This window comes from Crassostrea angulata, unplaced genomic scaffold, assembly GCF_025612915.1.
Source record: "Crassostrea angulata isolate pt1a10 unplaced genomic scaffold, ASM2561291v2 HiC_scaffold_199, whole genome shotgun sequence".
NCBI classification, from domain to species: Eukaryota; Metazoa; Mollusca; class Bivalvia; order Ostreida; family Ostreidae; genus Magallana; species Magallana angulata.
Window position 1 is genome coordinate 23,086 of NW_026441752.1, and position 8,980 is coordinate 32,065.

Below are 8,980 nucleotides of genomic sequence, written 5' to 3' on the forward strand. Positions count from 1 at the left end.
AAATGTGGGAAGAATTAGAAATCAAACCCGATGGGATACTTTACAGAACAAGTGAAAAAGATCCACAGGGAAACATCTTAAATCAAATTGTAGTGCCTCAAATTATTAGAGAAAAGATTTTAGAATCCCTCCATAATTCCAGATTATCAGGTCATTTAGGCAGAGACAAAACATATGAATCTATTAAGAGAAAATTCTATTGGCCTGGAATGTCCCACGATGTAAAACTTTGGTGTCAATCATGTGATCTTTGTGCACGTCGAAAACCAGGTCCAGGGTTTGGGAAATCTCCACTTCAATCTTCTCTTCTTCAATCTACAAAACCTTTAGATAGAATTGCAATAGATATTTTGGGTGGTTTACCTAAAACTAATAATGGAAATGAATATATCATTATTGTTGGTGATTATTTTTCAAAGTGGAAAGAAGCTTATGCTGTTTCAAATCATACTGCACTTACAGTTGCTGATAAACTTGCTACTGAATTCATTGCACACTATGGTGTTCCAAATCAGATACATACAGATCAAGGGAGAGAATTTGAGAGTGAATTATTTTCTGAACTTTGTAGACTCCTGGGTATTGAGAAAACAAGAACTACTCCTTATCGACCTTAGTCTGATGGACTTGTAGAGCGTTTTAATAGAACCATAATTGCCATGTTGTCCGCTTTTGTAAATGAAAATAAAGATGACTGGGATGATCATTTGCCTTACCTTATGATGGCTTATAGAGCTACCCCCCATATTAGTACAAAATGTAGTCCAAATTTACTTATGCTTGGTAGAGAAATATCTTGTCCTCTAGATATTATGGTCGGAATACCTCCTGAAAATCCCCGGAAATTGTGTCCTTCAATGTATGTCAAATGGTTAGAAATTGCAATGAATAATGCTTTTGAATTTGCTCATGATAATTTGTGCATTGCAGCTCAGAGACAAAAACAATATTATGATAAAGGGTTAAAACCAAGAGAATATGAGCCTGGTGATTGGGTTTGGAGATGGTATTTGCCTGCGATTTCCAATAAATTAGGTCAAGGTTGGACAGGGCCATATCTGGTAATAAAAAGAATTTCAGATGTTACATACGAAATACAGTTAAATTCTGAAAAAAATCCCATAGTCGTCCATGTGGATCACCTGAAACCATTCCAAGGGAGACAACCTCCTATCAATTGGCTGGAAGAGGTAGAGAGCTTCCAGGCTGATGAAGAAAATCTGAGCAAAACTTCCCCTTCACAAATTTCTGATGATTCTCTGGTGCAACCTGTACATAATTCTCCTGTGAAAACAAGAACTGGGAGAATAGTTAAGCCAAGAGAGATCTATTCTCCATAAATTGCAGATAAGTTAAAAATAATAACAAATTCTTTATATCAATATCTTTTATGCAGAAATTTTCATTAGATTAATGGTTGATTTTTGTTTGTAAGAAGGGGATTGGAATATATATATAAACAGCTGGTCTGTTGAGCGCTCTTTTCCAAACCCTGTAATTACTAGTACACTTAGACAATGAATAATGATCTGTATATATTGTACGTACTTAATTGTCATAAATAATTTCAGAAATATCTATGGAGGATTTTGTTTTGGACCTATTAGTGAGCGAAGAGGAGTTAATGGAGCTTGACAGAGATATCCGTCCCGTCTGGCAGGAAGGAAGAATGAGATGTCCGGCCGACGGATGCGACATCTTCCTGGAATGTGTGGCTAAATGTCGGAGACATTGGGCAGAGATACATATGGAATATATTCATGGATATCAGTGCACCCTGTGTCGGTTTGCGACAATGAGGAAAAACCAAGTCAGCAGACATATGGGTCGGGTGCACCCAAATCAGCCAACTGATGACCTGGAGCTGAAGACTTTTCCCAACAGAAAGTACCATAATCCCGGGAATGGCCTTATGCCAATCTGTGAGATCACAGACAATAGGAGACAGTTTCGGGATGAAGAGGCCAGGCGGCGGAGGTCACTTGTTGCGGGGATCGCGACCCCTTTAGTAAAAGAGGACACCAACTCCCGGGACCAGGTGGTGTTCGCTTATGACACCGAGACAGTTGTAGTTACAAAGAAACTCTGGGGGCCGAATAGTAAAGAGAAGGTTGTTAGATTGAGGAACTGTTAGATTAAATTTAGTAGATACGCAGGGTATACAAATATGTGGCCATTATAGTTTTATTTTATGTTTTAATAATGATTGTTAATCACTGGCCATATATTGATTTCATTGTTGAATTTTATATTTTGTTTGTAGGGAAAGAAAAATGTTTGTTTTATTTTTATATAAATTCCTGCTATGATTATGTATAACTTTATCCTTAAAATAAATGATTATATCATTTATTCTTAAGCAGGGGGGGGGGGGGGTGTAGCAGGAATGGGTTCAAGTCACGTTATGTATTCCCTATTTGCCCCTACTTTTGTTTCTAATAATAGTTGGAAGTTTCTAGTTAATATACTTACTTCCGTGGTTACTATAAATAGGTTTGTTTTGCCATATAGATCGATAATAATCCTTCACACGTGTTCGATCATCATAGGAAATGTCCAGTTTTGTTTATACTTTTCGATTGGTTAATATACCGGAAGTAACCTTTTTCGGGTGGGGCTAAATACAGTCAAAGGTCATACCCCTACAGTCTATTCACTAGATTTAACGTTATATTTTTCTATTGTCGTGGTTGCTATATAAAGCCCCGAAATTCGTAGTTTCTTGGGGACTTGTTAAGCATTGATTTGCTGTAAGTTTCTCACTTCTCTAACATGGTTTATTAGGTATTTAACAGGTTGCACCCGTTAGGAGAATAATTTGATCATTTTGTCGTCGTCATTTGCTCCTGTTGAATTATGTTTGGCCCTTAAACTAAAAGTTAAGTGTTAGGTTCTTATTAAAAGGGATTTTTGTATTAAACCTAGGCCGTTCCCGCGGCTAGGTGGGCTAGCGTTCCCGTACGCTAGGATGGGGGGGGGTGATTTTTGTTGATGATTTTGATGGTGGTGTTCATAGGAATTTTTGATAGTAACATTTTTTTGGTTTATACTCGGCAGGAATTTACCATTGTTATAATTATTTTGTTTTTGTTATTTTCTATAAAGTCGTAAATAAATATTGTTGTTTGTTGAAGCTGGTGTTTTTCATTACAGTGTGTTGAACGGTGTCAAAAGGTGAAAAATATATATTCTTTAACTTAAAATTAAGACCAGGCAGAATCTCAAATCATAAAGAACCTGGGAAATAAATTATAATACATAGGAAACGGTAAACATATTTCAGAGTGTGATTCTGACCCAACCCGTCCTATTACACTTGTATCATGCATAAACAATTGATATGTAAATGATTCAATGTATTATTTCTGCAGCAATTTAATGTTTTATTACTCAAATACTTTGTACATATAATTGTAATAACTGTAATGTGAGGAAAAATGCATGTTAATACATATCCTGTTACTCCTGTAATTAATTTTCATAAGCTAATCAACCATGATCTACTGGCATTTTATTTATTCATCTTTCCTGTCAAATATTATTTATATCAATTGAATACACATCATTGTTGTTATTTATATTTCTGGGATAATATAATGATTAAGAACTCAGCATATGTTTTGTTTTATTTATCGACACCGACTGACTTGATCACGCATTAAGCTCATAAAAAATTACTTACTAGCTATAAGCTTCATAAGAAGTAGACAAAATAAATTAAGAAAATATTGATGTTAAAATACTTACACTTTTCATGTGGATTGTAGCTAGAATACTGATGATCGTTGCAAATATTGTTGTCAAAAACTCCCGAGTAAATTCGAGTCGACAATGTTTTTACAGGTAGCGGTGTCGATTCAGTTCGTTGCTGTGCACATATGGTCCATGTGTATCAATAAAGGGCATCCAGAAGGATAATTTGAATAATTTAATTGAGTTTAAAAACTGATTATACAATTAATCCTTTCTAATCATACATTCTGAATAAACACATTTTTCATTGTTATAATTGAGATCATAAATGCTTTTTAGTGCATCAGCCGTGGATGGTTATGTACCATGTAAAGAGTAAAGACCCTCGATATTACATGTTAACCATATTGTTATTTGTAATTTTACAGGAGCATATTGCAATAAACAAAATTATTAACACAGTTATTTATTTTGATTTCCCTGCACACATATTTTCAATCATTTGCTGAATAATGCATATACACGATGCACAGCACTGTGCATCGTGATCATTTTCATGCAAAAAAGCCGACTTGACAATTTATAACACCATATTTAACGATGTTATACAAGAAAACTATAAAAGATATTAAAAAAAGAAAAACATTTCCAAGAAGCACATATTCTAGAGAGTATATAATGGTAAACATTTCAATATTTGAAACTAGGCCATTTTTCATGGTTTGTGGGTCGAGTTTTTTTATTTTTCTGTTTTTATTATTTGCAATGCTTTAGGAATGCATTTTTAATGATCAAATGAAATTTGGGTGCCAGTCGTTGAGTTTTAAGCAAGATACAGGGCTTACAATTCTTCGTCATGTAAACAAGGCTCGTGCCCTGTTTTTGTTTACATTTGTTCAATATACCATTAAAACATCTTTTTAAATCTGGTTTGTCTATCTTATTATTCATTTTAAGCATAAATAAATAGTTCCTAACTATTAACAGATTCATTTTAGGTCTAAACCTGGAATTTTCACTTCAACGTTCAAAATGTAAACAAACGCTATGTTTACATAGCGAAGAATTGTAAGCTCTGTAACTTGCTTATAACTCATCAAATGACACTGAAATTTTTGTTGCCTATAAAAATGCCTTACTGAAGCATTGTAAACATTAAAATCGAAAAAATAATTTTTGACCGAAATCGTGACCATGCCCCTTTAACATTTTAACAATACTGAAAATACTTTTGTGATTAACCTTAGTTTAACTACCTAAGCTAACACCTTTTACTCACCAAAAATGAAATAAAAAGAGGAAAATATGAAAGTCAATAATTCACTTAGTGAGTTTTAATTTTCAAAATGTATCCCGCTCACACAGATTTTGCGTGGAAGTAAGGGAGGGGGGAATGAAATGCTAGGCATTTCTTATACAAATATACCTTTGTACTAAATGTGCATCATGTAAACATATTTTCTGCATTATTCATTGTCCAATTTACTAAAAAATATGAAACGTAAATCAAATTATTGAATATAAATAATCAAATGAAAACTATATATCGATTGTCTAAATATTTTAAAGTCATTTTAACATGTAAACGGCAAGTGCAAATAAAAAGAATGTGCATAAACATGGTAAGAAAGCTTCTATTCGAGAATTGGTACCACCTATCAAAACTGTCTATTTTCTTAATTTCATATGAAATTAACAAAATTTACATGACAGATTGTACAATTTAACATTACGGTCAGCACCGATATTCTCAGCAACAGAATTAGCAGTGAATTCCTGTTTACGCCTTAAGTTACGACTACCCTTGGCTAGGCGTAGATATTTGTCTTAACTTAAGACGGGCGCAAAGTTACGCCTTTTAGAGAAACGGACCTTACTCCAAATATTTGACTTAAGTCTGGACTTACGGCAGACGTAAGGTTACGCCGGGCGTACGTTTTTAGTGAAACGGGGCCTGGTTGTTAGTCTGACTTTTAAAGTTTCTTTAGCCACGTCTTTCATGAAATGCGTCCCCTATGAACAAGAAATCAAATACATTAATTTTTAACACCTTATTGAAATATACATTTATTTAATGAATTAGTTATAAAAATATAATTTATGCTAAAACGCTGACCAACGAAACATAATTTATTTAAGGAGGCCGCCTTTAGTTTTCATTGCGCATATTTAGTATTATTTACTTATAAGATATAATATTATATTACTAACCACATATTACAATTTGAGAAAAGAAGCTATCGTTGTATTTTTTATAAATCTTTTTCGAAGTGCGGCTAATGATAGTTGTTTTCTATATAATCCTATAGTAAATATACCTGTATTTGCTCCTACAAATAACCAGACGGTTGATTTTCTTGAAACTTTACAAAATAACTAGAGTTTTTGTAAATGGCATATTGTTTAAAAAAAAAAACCTTTGTTATTGAAGCTTTTTTTATTGCAAAAAATAAAATCCAAATCGGTCTCCTTAAATATCTAAAAATTAGATTTTATCCTCCTCGATCTTTTTTTAATTTCTAAGAATTTGTAATGACCATAGTGTCATTTCTCTTAGAATACTCCGTACTCTAGGCTTCTACACGCATTAGTTTGTGTCTTCTAAACGCTGATTTGCTGTGTTGGAAGCATCGAGTTCTACTGCAGGTCTTAAAGTATCACTTAACTCCATTGGACGTATCCATTTTACTCTTAATCGCATGTCACTATTCCTAAGATATTAAAAATTTATTGATGAGAAGGGTTCAGTTCATCTCAAATAATGATGTAGGATATGCCTTGTTATTATCATGCAATACATGTTTTGAACAGTGTTTGGTAGTATCTCGGACGTTATCTTTCTTTAAAATACGTATATACCTTTTTCAGTTGTAGTCTGCTTATTAGATTTAGCACGTACATAAGAACGAAAGTTTAAATCAATCCATGATGAACTTCTGTCAAATTTTGCTTAACACAGAACTGCTCTTAAACCCCCATTCATTTACTAGTGTCACTCTAATACCTCGTTGAGTTTATCATTACTACCATTGTTTTTATCACTTGGTTCATGTGTGTGTGGGTCTGCATGAAAGGCTTTACAGTCTTTTGGGTCACCAGACTTTTCTCATACATCTACCATAATGCTTTTAGTTGTTTTAGTCTTTTTAAGTAGTTTTGATTTTCAGTTGATTTTTGCAAAACTCTTAGATATAGAAACAAAATACCGGTATAAATGTATGTAAAAAAAATCAACCCATCAGAAAACCATATGAATAAAACTATATTATATTTCATTCTTTTGTATTGTACTTGTGTCAACAATTCCAAGGTTAAGAATAGTGAAGTCAACAGTGAAATAATCAGGATTATTTGTTTTTATATCAAATAGTCTGTATTAATTTTGAGACACACTGTATATTCGGAAAAAACTTGGTACGAGCTAACCATTGGCTTATCCGGAAGCCCCTGCAAAAACCCCATAGTTTTCTTCAAATTTTGGCAAGGAGCACGTGTTGCCTTTTTAAAGCAGTTTTACACAAATTGTTATACATATTTGCCTTGCAACTCCCAGCAAGTGTTGGAAAGAATCCACCGTTCGCGTTCGCGATGCCCCCAAAACGCAACGCAGTGCCAGCAAAGCGTAAAGCACCCACTGGGACTCCAGCCCAAGCGCCAGGGAGAAAAGTTCCCCGCCATTGCAGAACAGGCCCAGGCCCCGCTGCGGACCCGCCACAGGCCCCAGTGGAGGTTTTACCACCACCCCAGGCTCGGGCTCAAAACCAGTTCCCCCCAGTGGTTCACCCCGAAGTCAACAACAACTCGGGTGAGTGCGAATTTGTACAACATTTAGTAGGCTTGCCATATCAACAGACATCTGCCTCAGACGGCATTGCATCTCACGTACCATTAAAGTTAAAATTAAAAATCTGGGAGGGGGAATTTATTGATATGTCTCTGTTGCTAAAGTCGGCCACCGAATTGGAAGATTTTGATTCTCAAGGCGAAGTACAGTTTAAAAATGGCCGCCTCTGTGTAGTTAAACGTAAACAAAACTCACAGTTGAGTATTGAAAAGTGGACATCCGCTTTCGTGATATATATGAGCATTATGTTTGAACACAACCCTGCTTTAGCACAACAAATGCTTAAATATCTGCGCGATATCTGATAGCTGCTAGTCGTTCACATTACTGGTACAAATACGACGAACAATTCCGTCTGCGCAAGGTGTCCAACCCAGCTATGTCTTGGGGTGATATACATAATGAATTATGGCTTCTTTATGACCAATTTCATGTCACAGCAAGGTTCTGATTCTCATTTTCAACAACACAACAAACCTATAACACATGGGTCTTCTCCAATCCCAACACAAGCTGATGTTAAACAAACCTGCAATACTTACAATAGGGGTAAATTCTGCACTTTCTTCCCTAGATGCCGCTTCAACCATGCTTGCAGCCATTGCGGAGGAAAACACCCTAGAGTTACTTGTGCACGAAAATAAACATTTGTATACATTAGGACACACTCCCCTAAAAATTCAGGCACTACAAAAACACTCACAGGGTTATGAACATTCAAAATTCTTGCTCAATGGTTTCAATTTTGGTTTCAGGCTTCAATATCTGGGTCGTAGGAAAGCTCGAATTAAAAATTTACCAAGTTTGTATAAACATTTGCCCATAGCATTTGAAAAAAAATCAACAAAGAGTTACAACTCAACAGAGTAGCTGGTCCCTTTCCACAACCCCCTTTTGCAAATCTTCAAGTTTCCCCCCTTGGGCTAGTACCAAAGAAGGATGGGGATATGCGCCTCATACATCATTTATCATATCCTAACGAGGATTCCATCAATTTTTTCATTGATCCCACTGCATGCTCTGTCAAATATTCCAGTATCGATGAAGCAGCAGACATGATTTCAAAGTTAGGGGAGGGCTCTCTTATGGCCAAGTCAGATATAAAGTCCGCATTTAGACTCTTACCTATCGCTCAAGGTGATTTCGATTTGTTGGGTTTCCAGTTAGAAGGTTACTTTTATTTTGACAAAATGGTCCCATTTGGTTCGTCGATAAGTTGTGCACTGTGGGAAAAATTTGCTCTTTTCTTGCATTGGCTCACTCAACAACATACAGGCAACATCCATATTTTACACTACCTGGATGATTTTCTCTTCTGCGGACCGAAACAGGATGTGGTCTGTCAAAATACACTTGACAAGTTCAAGTCACTCTGCCAAGAAATGGGGGTTCCTATTGCTTTAGAAAAAACTGTAGAACCAACTACAAATCTTATTTTTCTCG

The 8,980-nt window shown here is 35.2% G+C and overlaps 1 pseudogene; it reads left to right on the plus strand.

Moving 5' to 3' along the window:
• The first annotated feature begins 7,281 nt into the window (after positions 1 to 7,281).
• On the plus strand, positions 7,282 to 8,301 carry LOC128169736 (uncharacterized; annotated as a pseudogene).
• The last annotated feature ends 679 nt before the right edge of the window (positions 8,302 to 8,980 follow it).